Consider the following 12,489-nt stretch of genomic DNA (forward strand, 5'->3'; position numbering starts at 1 on the left):
ACATCGAGTGGTTCAAATCACAGGCCTGCTTTTTGAGCTACTAATGCCTGTTTTCGATTCTCACAGGAGTTATTGCTGTTCTCCAATGTGTACAAGTTAAATGAATTCTGACGTGCTTTTGAAAATAGGATGATAGAAGCCATATAACTCAGGGAGAGTTCAAATTACCTAACTGAGACAGAGTGTCAACTGCCTGAGAACTTTGGAAACCTTTGTTTCTGAGAAACGCCCCCTCGAGGATCCCTTGAACATATTAGCTATTTAGAATCCACCAATGGAAATCGGAGTATCTCCAGTATAGATTGCCAAATCCCTTTTGGCGAAGTCCTGCGTTCCATGGAGATATGATTAATTGACAGAATGTCTTATATTCTCCAGATATCATAAGCAAGTATGAATGCATTAGATCATTGGTTGTTTTACAATCTCGTAGTTATCAGTATAGTGCTAGGGATCTTATTCTGAGTTCAACAGTTAAACTCACTGAGCCTTTCACTGAATTTCAGTCTTTGCTGACTTGTTTATTTTCCCACTTCCCTGGCTGGCCACGCAGATCTTCAGATGTTTTCTCTAGGTAATTAATTTGGGCTTGTACACAGTGACGTCGTGTCTTTCCAGGGGCCTCAGCAGTGTGGGAATGGTGTCTCCTTAAACTGATTAGGGTTTTGAATTCATGCCTCCTCAGAAAGGGCCAGAAGTTAAGCTCTTATTTTGCTCAGTAACCTGATTTTCTCAATTATTTGAGGTAGTGGGAAAGGCAACCTATTCCCAGGAGTTACTGCCATAGGCCGGGAAATGAACCATTTATACTTGGCAAAAATTGAGTTTGCACAAGAAGTCTTTCACATATTTTAACCACAGGAGCCCACGTTTATGTAAAGCTTCCATTCTATTCTGTGACCCTTGCAGTGTCCAGAGAAGGACGCTTCAAGTTTCCTTGAAGTAAGAGATATACACATGAAATAAATAACAAGTTAAGAGTAAATGATCAAATTGCAGGAGAAACAGCAGAGAAAACAAGTGCTACAGTTGTCCTGAGAAGGGAGTGATCCCAGTGGCCTAGGACCATAAATAAAGGGGCAGTCTCCTGGGTGAATTAGGTCATGTGTTCACTAATTCTTCAGACTCACTTGGATATAGAATAGGGTCATCTGTCACACAGCTGCAAAAAGATAGATGCTGAATTTAACTACACTGATCAGAGAAAATAGCCCCTGTGGCCTGTTGATAAATGCTACCATGGCAAAGGGTTGATGGTTCCTAACAGAGTGACTCTTTTTTTGTGGCCTCTCCCGTTGCGGAGCACAGGCTCCGGACGCACAGGCTCAGCGGCCATGGCTCACGGGTCCAGCCGCTCCGCGGCATGTGGGATCTTCCCGGACCGGGGCACGAACCCGAGTCCTCTGCATCGGCAGGCAGACTCTCAACCACTGCGCCACCAGGGAAGCTCCAGAGTGACTCTTGAAAGGGACTTTCCCAAACCACAGTCTTGGGAGCACAGAGAATCTTAATGAAGCAGAATTGTAGTATTTCTAAGGAACGATGAGAATCAGCGTAGGTGTCTCATAGCTCCTCAGAACACTTTAACCTGCTGATACCCAGATCCTTGCCAACAACGTGGGGAAGAAACACATTCTCCTTTTATTTACTAATTAGACTGTCTGTGAATCACAGCCCCTCTCTACATACTGGCTCATCAGATAGTGCCCGCCCAGGCTGCATTCAAAGCAGAGAGCTTTGAAAATGGAATTTCTGTCTCCTTGTCTAAAACACGCAGCCCCTCTGATTTAGAAGAGTTGGAGGTGTCTGTCCAACCTGAAGTGATTCCGTTTCCGGCGCTGGAAATCTGGGGAGAAGCTTATGTTGCTTCATGCCCTGCGCTGGTGCGTGCTTCTCTCTTGTTAGGGTGGATGGTCTGTGGCTTCACCAGCCCTTTACCTCCTGTGTATATTTGACACAGTCGACAGACATCCCATGTCAGACCTCCATGTAAACCTGTCTGTCTGCATCTGACGTTGAATTATAACCTCTGCTTAGACACGGCAGATCTCGGCCAGAACAGAAACATCCCGGCTTTGGAGGGTCAGAGTGAGAAAGAGAAAGGGGCTGATGTGTACTGACTGTGTCCCTTGGGCCAGGCACAGTGCTGAATCTTTTTTTTTTTTTGTGGTGCGTGGGCCTCTCATGTTGTGGCCTCTCCCGTTGCAGAGCACAGGCTCCGGACGTGCAGGCTCAGCGGCCATGGCTCACGGACCAAGCCGCTCCACGGCATGTGGGATCTTCCCGGACCGGGGCATGAACCCATGTCCCCTGCATCGGCAGGCGGACTCTCAACCACTGCGCCACCAGGGAAGCCCAGTGCTGAATCTTTTTATGCTTACTATTATTCTACCCATTTTACAGTTGAAGAAACCAACTAGCCCAGGGCTTCTCATCTTTGGCACTATTGACGTTGTGGGTGGGATGATTTTTTGCTGTGGGGAGTGCCCTGTGCACTGTAGGATGTTTAGCAGTATCCCTGGCCTCCACCCACCACATGTCAGTAGCTCCCTCCCTCCCCCAGTTGTGACAACTGAAATGTCTCCAGGTTAAGGCCAAATATCTCCTGGGGTTTGGGGAAACGGGGGGAGCAGTCTGGATTGAGAGCCCCTGAACTAGCCTACTGTCTTATAGGAAATAAGAGGCAGGCGGGGGCTTCCCTGGTGGCGCAGTGGTTGAGAGTCCACCTGCCGATGCAGGGGACGCGGGTTCGTGCCCCGGTCCGGGAAGATCCCACATGCCGCGGAGTGGCTGGGCCCGTGAGCCATGGCCGCTGAGCCTGCACGTCCGGAGCCTGTGCTCCGCAACGGGAGAGGCCACAACAGTGAGAGGCCCACGTACCGCAAAAAAAAAAAAAAAAGAGGCAGGCGACAGGGTCCAAGTGCTAATCAGAGCACGAATCTGTTTCCATTCTTCAAGATAAGAAGATCCTGATCTGGGAGGGCCCAGCAAGAGGAACTCGTCGTTCAGAATATTCTGGAGTCTTGACCAAACTCCCATTGCTCTAAAACTGAATCTAAGGTCTGTATGCTGTTCCACTGGCCACCTTGCCAAGGAAAGCAGACCTTCCGAAGCCTTTCTCTAAATGGGTGGTGCTAGAACGGATTGCTGAGGACCCCAAAGAAATGAACCTACTCCTTTGGGGCTGTGGGCAGACCTCCCAGGTCCTGTCCTGGAGGAGCGCCACGAGGTTAAACAAATAAGCACAGGGAGCCACCTTGCCTGTGACGTGGAGCAGGTCAGAGGTCATCTGCCCAAGTCTGAGCCTCACCCCACCTGAGGCAGATTAGGGGGATCCCAGCCCAAACAGCCAGCATTGCACCACCTTCAGGGGGTGTTTATTCCATACAAAGTTTAGAGTAAAACCTTGAGGGGAGGGCGTAGTGAAGTGAGCCTCTTAGGCCTATGTCAAGAGATGCCACTGTACCTACGTGGTGAGGATAGGACCTCCCCGGCCCCTTCCTTCAGGAAATCCTGGCGTATTCTCTGCCCTCTAGGAAATTCGTCACTCTGGTTACAAGGGAGTCATCTTTGTTACAAGTTGGGCATGGCGCCTTGATTTCCCAGGAGGCGAATCTGGCCCTGTTTCTCACTCATTCTGGACACAAAGACGAGGGTCGTCACCTTGATCGTCCGCCTTGTCTACACCTGGGAAGATGTGTCTTCTCTTTCCTCCCCACTTGGAGTAGCCGAGGGATGAATCAATCGGCAGGCCTGTCTCGGTTGTTACTTTTAGAGACAGAAAACAAGTCTCCTTAGTATCTTTTCCTCAAGGACGTGCTAAATAAGAAAAAAGTACGTGCAAAGAATTCTGTACGTCTAATCATGTGTAAATACAGGAGGAGAGGTTGACTCTTCCAGTCTTCCTGATTGTGTGCCGGCTTACGTTGTTTTCTGTTAGCTGCTCTTTGCCAGAGACACTGCAGTCCCTCCTTGATGAGGAGTTCAGGCATTTGCTCACCTATCTTACTGTTCTGTGGCTGTTTTTGCCTATATTGCAGCGCTCACCAGAAATGCCTTCGGAGCTAACATGACTTTTAATATAAAGGATCTTACTTCCTCCGAGATCGTAAATAGAGGAGACTTTCTTAGCTGTCATTGAATCTCAAGTAAAATTCCTTTTTGAGACAGGGACTATATTTTATTGCCATTTTTTGAGAATTCAGCAGTCTTCAATTTATACATATATTTATTTCATTGATTTTTCTTTTAATTTACACATGGAAATTGAAGAAAGAGGGTGCTTTTGTATATTATACTTTAAATATCAACTGGTTATTCTCTTTTCATTTCTTATTATTCTTAGTATCTGTGTAGAATCGATTTGAGACCTCAAGGCTTACTGAAGAATGAGATTATCTTTATTATTTTTCATTAGAACATTGAAAATTTCTTCCCCATAAATTAAATTTAACCATTGTTCTAAATATTGAAGGTGTCATGTTTCTTCCTAGGTATTTCACTTTTTTCTTAAGTAAATGAAAATGAATATTTTTGTGTAAACTCTTTGAAACTTTGGATAAATTAGCTGATTTGGACTAACAATAATGAATGAATAATAACCATAATTTATTTATTAAGGACTAACTCTGTGGGAGGCTCCACACCACGTTCATATTAGCGAGGACTTCAAAATCTAGTAGATTTAAAAAGAAATTCCATTTTCTTACTTCTAGGATGTGAAATACATAAAGTCAAAACGCAGAAAAAAGTGCTACTACTTGTATGTAACATATTAGGAGGTTTATTTAATAAAATTAAGATTTGTTTAGTGTATTTGAAACTACTTGTATTATTTTTGAGACTGATTGGAGTTCTTTATTTTTATGTGTTCTGTTTTGAGCATTTCCCAAAGGGCGATGGCGGCCAGTTCATTCTTTCCCCAAGCGTGGTCCTCAGACCACCTTGAGGACGTTCTTGGATGTGTCCTCTGGAATGGAATATGGAGCAGCGTTTCAAGGACAGATACATTTGGGGGACATGAGCTGTGGTTAAAGTCCCGCCCTGGGACACCTCAGAACCTTTAATAGAAGCTTCAGAACCTTCAAGGGTGGCTTTTCCCATGTGGCTTTCCAAACTCCTCTGATCACAGACCCCTTTTATTTCTCAAGTCAGGAACAGCCTTTAGGAAAGGATGTTCTGTTGAATAAGAGCCCAGGTTCTAGCGTGCGTTCCACCATCTAAGCTGAGTGTGTTCCATCAAGTCATTTGACCACATTCTCCTAAGAAAAGGGGAAATGATGTTTGACCTACAGTTTCCCAGTGTTGCTAAAAGGGTCACGTGAAAGGTATGGTACCTAAAAAGCCCTTGGGTCGTTTAAAATGTCATTTATGTTACATGTCATTTTAGCGTGAGTTTTAAAGTTGGGATAAATATGGCGATGGAGTTTGCTTGATGGTCCAGTTGGGGACAGATTTTAGGGGTAAAGCCATAGGGGTGGGCTACCCGGCTGAGAACTTCTCAGTTCACAAAGGAGGACTGGTTCCACCGACACAGAAGTTCTCCCAGCACCTAATATTAGAGAGATGTTAGGATGTTTTTAGAATGATAGCACCATTGTTAGGAAGCTTGTTTGTAGCTTTTGGATGCTTTTGGTGGAGGAAAAATGAGAGGTACTCACTTGGGAGGTCTGTCTGGAAATATCGTCCAATTTCTAGTCAACGTTGTGATTTTATCATCCATTTCCAGAATCATTAGGGGAACCAACTCTCCCTTTATTCACTGTCCTTATGTTTCAAATACCTCTTTTTGTTGTTAACTGCTTTTCCTGACATCCATATAATTACAAGCATTGTCCAAACTCCTCTCCTCCCCCAGCTAACTCTCCTTTTTTGAGGTATTTTTAAAGGGGAACCTCTGAGAAGTGTCATTTTATTTCTGCCATGTAATGGATTCCAATACCCCAAGTGTCTACTTTAATGGTTTTGGGGTCTTGCATCCACTGCGGGCTCTGATGATATATTCCTCTTCCCGTGCGCTGGGTATATGGGTTAATGCACACTCTTTTCCTTCTCCATGCTTTTTCTGGTGTCTTGCAATGCCAAGATTTTTTCCAGATGTCTCCTATTTCCTATTTCCACATATTGGACATGAATCATCTGGCAGAATCATCGTGAGAATCAGTGTGGGTTCCCACATCCACCTACTTTTGTCTTTTTAGTAGTTCTTTGAAAACCAAGGTTTTTTGTTTTTTTTTTTAAATATGCTTGAATCCAAGAGTGAAGTATCAACAGTATACCATAGGGAAGCCATTAAAAGCAGCTCCATGCTAAGTGGGTTTATTTTATCCTTCACATCAGGCCCACCACAGACATCTCCCTGTGCTTTGGACGTCACTGGAATATGCCCTCTCGGGTACCATGGGGGGAACCGTGAGCCACGCCTCCCCCAGGGTCCACCTCATCTTCCTATTTCTCTCTATTACATAAAAATCTGTCCCTTCGCCATGTGCTTCTGAGACCCTGTTAAACTTGCGATAGACTATAATCACAAAAAATTCTACGTTTTTGGATCTGTAACTGTATTTGGAACGCACCTCATCCAGTTCAACTTCAAAAAGAGTGAGTTGATTTCATTTCCACGTTTAGAAGGAGTACTAGGAAATTAAATGTCTTGAGTGGAATATCAGGTCCTGTGACTTTTAAAGCACAGAACCCCTCGTGTGAGTGGACGCTGTCATCGGAGATGCCGGCCCATGGCAGTCCTCATCTTGACTCTTAATGGAACAATTATTTTTTTTGTAAATAGGATCCTGATCAAACATTGGCTGGCAGGAATTTAGCTTTCTTTTAGAAGGAGCGAAATGAGGCTGTATGTGTTAATTCAAGATCAAAGACTCAACATCGACCCTGACAAAGGAGAGCTGTACAGTTGGATTTTCCTCCTGTTTGTGGGTAGAAGATCACGAGCCTTCAAAATGTGTTTCCAGATGGCACGTAATGATGCGAGATGGTTCCGTAGTGTGGGTGTGGAGAGCTGCAACCCCAGAAATGGCATTAACAGAACCCTCATCCTTGCAAGGTGGCTCGGCACCATGCGTAATTAAACAAAGGAAGACTTAGAGGGAACGAGGGAACCAGTGGGCTGTGGGGAACGGGTGCCCCTGCGTCTTATTTTCCCTTCGGCAAGCCCCTTGGAAAAGTTAAAGGTTCCCCTGCACACCGTATCCACGTGTGGCTTAGCCTACCTCCATAGCCACGAGGTTCTATAGCAGCATCATGCTTATCTGGCCCCAAATCCAACTGGCTCTAGATCTCTTCACTTGGAAATCCACCCTGGGGGGCTAACGATTCTCGACTCCTCCCTGAAATGCTGTCTGGACATCCTTCCTGGTTTAAGGTCCCTCTCTGGTCACCTTCATCCGTATGGGGTTGGGCTGACCCTCGAGCTTATAGACCAACCAGCAAAGAGCTGGAAGATGCTTTTGGTCATGAATGAGAGGTGGCAAGCTCTCCTACGTGTCTTGTTAGATCCTGAGGATTTTTCCAAAGAATTTTTTTATGGGCGGGCGTCTCATTGCGGCAGGTGATGTCCATATGTTGGCTCACTGATTGCAGGTGAGGAATCCCTGGCTCTAGGTTGGTTGGTGGGAACTCTGAGGTCTGTAGTGTCTGGATAAATGCTTGGTTGTGCAGTGGTTTCCCCTAGATTGGTAAAGGAGCTCAGGCTATCCAGGATAGAGGCAGTGAGCTGCTTGTATCCATGTGCCCCCTACTCCAATCTCGAGGGTCTTGTTGAGGTTCTGCCTGGTCGTGGCCACGAGCTGATAGTTTTAGGGGTTGGTTGGCACCTGTCCTCGAGGATGTGACAGTCCCAGGCAGAGGGAGGCATTACACAAGTAACAGCACCAGTAACCCCCAAGCTGAACACTCTGCTGTGAGCTCCAAGGGCAGAGAGAAAGCAGTGCCGTGAGATCGAGCCCCGGGGGCTCCAGAGCTGAGCTGGGGTCATGGGTCAGGGAAAGGGAAACTGAACTTTCCAGGAGCAGACACCTGAAGTTCAGGTACCAGGCTCAGGACATGTGAATTAGGCTCCAGTTTTGATTCCCTGTTGTTCATCACGTGTGCCCTGATTTGGGATGGAAAATTGGGCACTTTGGGAAACTACCATGGACAGCTGTCCCCCTCCCCCCATGCATCGTCTCACTTCCTCATATGAGACTCCAAATCATGAAAGGGCGGAATGGGTGTCTCTCCGGAAGCCCTCGGGGGTTACTCTTTTCTTAAGCGGGGTCTCTCCTCGCTGCTGGGTATTTCCGAGGCGAGGGTGGGGGTGCCTGGGTGCATCTTGTTCCCTGGCCGTCTGTCTCCGGATGCAGGAGGCCGCGGAATGATGTCTTCTCTTCTACATCAGGACGTCCCACCTTTGCTCCTGGCCCACGGCGTTTCACAGGCGTGCTGCACAAATCCTTCCGCCACGACTGCTGCGGGTGGTGAGCATTGGGTCCTGGCCCTCCCGACAAGGAGTCAGAGCCCCCGATGTTTGGTGTCTGAATCCAAATACCGTGGCACTTGGTAAAGGGTAGCGCAGGCTCCTCCTCTTTGGGACCACACAGGCTGAGCCCTGGGAGAGGGCCGTGACCTCCCACCGCAGGAGGCCCCCAGGGGGCGTCCTGGCTTCCTGAGCTCCTCACCCGCTCTGGATGTGGGACGCACGGTTCGTGCAAGAGACCCTGACTTGACAGCTAATTGAACACCCTGACTGCCAGGGCAGGAGTGATCTACGGCCGGGGGAACTTCCAGAAAAGCTAGCAATAACATTCGGAAGTCCGTTTTGGGGTTATTGAAGCAGAGCGATTCTCTTTTTTATGGACATTAGATTGCTGGTCCCTGCTGAGGACTCGGTCCTTCAGGCCCTTGTGGGTCCAGGGCCCTGAGGATGGGAGCTGAAGCTGAGATCTCGGGGTGCAGATCTCTTCCGCCCCCAGGGCTCTGAAGACACTCCAGTGCCCTTAGACTTGGCTCCCCAGTGAGGTTCACGCACTTCACTGTGCGGGCCATGCCACACTCTCCTCCTTCCTTTCTTTTTAACAGTTCTGCCCTTCATGTTCCTCCCACCAGGCATTCCTACTCCTTCCCCATGGTGATCGGGTTTGCCTTCTCCGCTCACCTGCACAGGTGCACCTGTTTCTTTATGCGGTGCCCCGTGGCATGCCTCTGGTGATGCGTTCTCTGGGGACTGCATTCCTCCCTGTATCTCCCCAGCCTCTCCCCTGCATGCGTGTGCAAACACACATGGGCATGCACACACACGTGCACAGGCATGCACACACACGGGCATACACACACACAGGCATGCATGCACACAGGCATGCACACACAGGCATATGCGCACACACAGGTGTATGCACACACGGGCATATGCACACACACAGGCATGCACACAGGATGCACACACACAGGATGCACACACAGGCATGCACGCACACACAGGCATGCACACACACAGGCATACACGCACACAGGCATGCACACACAGGCATGCACGCACACAGGCATGCACACACAGGCATGCATGCACACAGGCATATGCGCACACACAGGCGTATACACACACAGGCATGCACACAGGATGCACACACACAGGCATGCATGCACACAGGCATGCACTCATACACAGGCAGGCATGCACACAGGCATGCACACACACAGGCACGCACACAGGCGTGCACACACAGACATATGCATGCACACAGGATGCACGCACACAGGCATGCACACACACAGGCATGCACACACACACAGGCATGCACACACAGGCATATGCACGCACACAGGCATGCACACACACACAGGCATGCACACACAGGCATATGCACGCACACAGGATGCACGCACACACAGGCACGCACACACAGGCATATGCACACACGTGCACATACACTTTTTACCTAGACACCCCCCACCCCCAACACCGCCCTCCCCTATTGTCCCGTTGGAACCCTCCCTGCCCCGGCTTCCAGCCTGGGTCTTTTCCTCTTTCTGCATCGGCAGTGTTGAAGGTTGCCGCTTGGGACTCCTCTGGGATGTGGTGCTGTGGGAAGCGGGTGGGGACACCAGGGGGACCACGTCAGGAGGGTGACGTTAGAGCCGCAGGGTGTGGGCCACGGCCACGTGAAGGTGAGAAGCAGCTGTGCTCGTTACGGAAGCAGTGGTCTGGGGGGACACCCAGGTACTGTGGGCCTCAGGGGGGGTGCCCAGGGAGCCCAGCCTTTAGGGGGCATGGGGGTTTATCTTGAGCTGCTTTTCAGGGTGCAGGACACGCCTCACAGGTACTCGCCCTCTAAGGACGTGGTGCGGGGCAGCTGTGTTTATCTGTGCCCTTGTGATTGAGGTGTGTTTCTCCACCTGAAAAAGAGTCTAGGCATTTTGATTTAAAGTTGAAAACCTCCAATAGGGAGGACATGGGCTCTGAGCTCTAAAACCTTCCAAATCAGGATGTCTGCTAGCTCGGATTTCAGGCCTTCTCTGTAGATGCCAGAAGGTTCTTTAGAGCTTTGCTACTACTGGCCTTTCTAGAGTAAAATGTAATTTTACCAAAAGGAACCTTGATATGCAGTCTGTGTCAGAACACCTTTGGTACGCAGTCAGTGTCAGGAAGCCTTTGGTACGCAGTGAGTGTCAGGAAGCCTTTGGTATGCAGTGTCAGGACGCCTTTGGTATGCAGTCAGTGTCAGGAAGCCTCTGGTACACAGTGTCAGGACGCCTTTGGTATGCAGTGTCAGGACGCCTCTGGTACGCAGTCAGTGTCAGGACGCCTTTGGTATGCAGTGTCAGGACGCCTCTGGTACACAGTGTCAGGACGCCTTTGGTATGCAGTGTCAGGACGCCTCTGGTACGCAGTCAGTGTCAGGACGCCTTTGGTATGCAGTGTCAGGACGCCTCTGGTACACAGTGTCAGGACGCCTTTGGTATGCAGTGTCAGGACGCCTCTGGTACGCAGTCAGTGTCAGGACGCCTCTGGTACACAGTCAGTGTCAGGATGCCTCTGGTACGCAGTCAGTGTCAGGACGCCTTTGGTATGCAGTGTCAGGACGCCTTTGGTATGCAGTGTCAGAGCACCTTTGGTATGCAGTGTCAGAGCACCTTTGCTATGCAGTGTCAGGACACCTTTGGTATGCAGTGTCAGGACGCCTTTGGTATGCAGTGTCAGGACACCTCTGGTACACAGTCAGTGTCAGGACGCCTCTGGTACACAGTCAGTGTCAGGACACCTCTGGTACACAGTCAGTGTCAGGACGCCTCTGGTACGCAGTCAGTGTCAGGACGCCTTTGGTATGCAGTGTCAGGATGCCTTTGGTATGCAGTGTCAGGATGCCTCTGGTACACAGTCAGTGTCAGGACGCCTCTGGTACGCAGTGTCAGGATGCCTCTGGTACACAGTCAGTGTCAGGACACCTCTGGTACACAATCAGTGTCAGGACGCCTCTGGTACGCAGTCAGTGTCAGGACGCCTTTGGTACGCAGTCAGTGTCAGGAAGCCTTTGGTATGCAGTGTCAGGACGCCTTTGGTATGCAGTGTCAGGACACCTTTGGTACACAGTGTCAGGACGCCTTTGGTATGCAGTGTCAGGACGCCTTTGGTATGCAGTGTCAGGACACCTCTGGTACGCAGTCAGTGTCAGGACGCCTTTGGTATGCAGTGTCAGGATGCCTTTGGTATGCAGTGTCAGGACGCCTTTGGTATGCAGTGTCAGGACGCCTCTGGTACGCAGTCAGTGTCAGGACGCCTTTGGTATGCAGTGTCAGGATGCCTTTGGTATGCAGTGTCAGGATGCCTTTGGTACACAGGCAGTGTCAGGACGCCTTTGGTACACAGTCAGTGTTGGAACACTCCCTTAATCTGAGGCATGGGAGGTCAGGCCATAACGGGCTCTTACTTCACAAGCAGACATTTCCTCAGTGTCGGATGCTTTCTCAGTGATGTATGCAGAGAAGAGGGGAATGTGATTCGGCAGCATTTAATTCCTGTGCATTCCTCATTCATTTTTCGAGGCTGCTGTTGTGAAAGTTAACGTTTCTTCAGTCCCCTTGGCCAGCTGGTTTTTCTCCCTGTTTTCCATTTTGAAAAATCACACGATACCTGCAGGGAAGTGTTCATGGTGGGGATTGGCTTCTGCTTTCCTCACGCTTTTGTGTTTTCCACTTGCTAATCTATTCAGCTCTCTGTATCTCATGTGTGAAAATTTCCCAGGGGCCAGGAGGTCAGTGCTGGTATGAAATAACTTTTCTGAAATCATCCTGACTTTCTGAAAGAACTGCTCTGATGGTCACCCCCAGCCCAGCGACAGTTGGTCAGGGGTCATCTTCTGGGTCTTATTACTGGGTAAGTGCCGAGAGCTAAAAGGGAGGGAGAAACAGATTTTAATTATGAGAGTATTAGTGGGAATAACCATTCCTGTCCTTTCTGACTTACTTATATGACGTTATATTCTTAGCCCAAAGTGTCCA

General features: G+C 48.9%; 1 protein-coding gene across 1 annotated transcript in view; it reads left to right on the plus strand.

The window, feature by feature from the left end:
* Positions 1–12,489, plus strand: part of COL4A1 (collagen type IV alpha 1 chain) — a 150,621-nt gene that overhangs the window by 63,163 nt on the left and 74,969 nt on the right. The gene's annotated exons all lie outside the window — the stretch shown is intronic.

This window comes from Delphinapterus leucas, chromosome 18 (genome assembly GCF_059928025.1).
Source record: "Delphinapterus leucas isolate spDelLeu-1000000601 "Yukka" chromosome 18, BTC_Dleu_Yukka2, whole genome shotgun sequence".
NCBI lineage: Eukaryota > Metazoa > Chordata > Mammalia > Artiodactyla > Monodontidae > Delphinapterus > Delphinapterus leucas.